The sequence below is a fragment of the Schistocerca gregaria genome, unplaced genomic scaffold, assembly GCF_023897955.1.
Source record: "Schistocerca gregaria isolate iqSchGreg1 unplaced genomic scaffold, iqSchGreg1.2 ptg000696l, whole genome shotgun sequence".
NCBI classification, from domain to species: Eukaryota; Metazoa; Arthropoda; class Insecta; order Orthoptera; family Acrididae; genus Schistocerca; species Schistocerca gregaria.
The window spans coordinates 153,817-154,570 of record NW_026062075.1 but is presented as its reverse complement, the minus strand read 5'-3'; positions in this window follow the sequence as shown (position 1 = coordinate 154,570).

Sequence of the window (754 nt, the reverse complement as noted above, 5' to 3'; positions counted from 1 at the left end):
TTTTACTACCTACAAACAACTTTCACATTCTACCGTGCAACGCGGTCTGCTAGACCTCCCTTCATGCAAAATCTTAAGGTTCGAGCTCATGTCCATGGACCAAAGGGGGCAAAAATGTCAATAATCGATAACTAAAACTTGAATTGTACTGCTTCTTACTGGCTATTACACCAACTTAGAAATTTCTTGTGTGATCTACGATTGTGCTTTTAGTGTCTTCGCATACCACAGCACGCGACGTAGCTTTGCAGACGGAAAGTGTAACCGTTTCTTAGAGAAGAGCGGGCAATGTGACGATCTGGCTTTCAGTCGATTCGATAGCAAATGACGAATACGGGCGGATTTTAGAGGCTTTTACTACATTCGAACACCTTTCACATTCTACCGTTCAACGTGGCTGCTAGATCTCTCTTCATGCAATATTTTAAGGTCCTAGCTCATGTCCAACGCACCAAAGCCGGCTAAAAAGACAATAATCGGAAACTAAATTTGATTTCTACTGCTTCTTACTATCTATCACATCAGCTTAGAAGTTTCTTCTGCGTTCTACTATGGTCCTTTTAGTGTCTTCGCATACCGCTGCACGCGACATAGCTTTGCAGACGGAAAGTGTATCCGTTTCTTAGAGAAGAGCGGCCAATGTGACGATCTGGCATTGAGTCGATTCGACAGCAAATGACGAAAACGGGCGGATATTAGAGGTTTTTACTACATTCGAACACCTTTCACACCCTTCCGTGCAACGTGGCTGCTA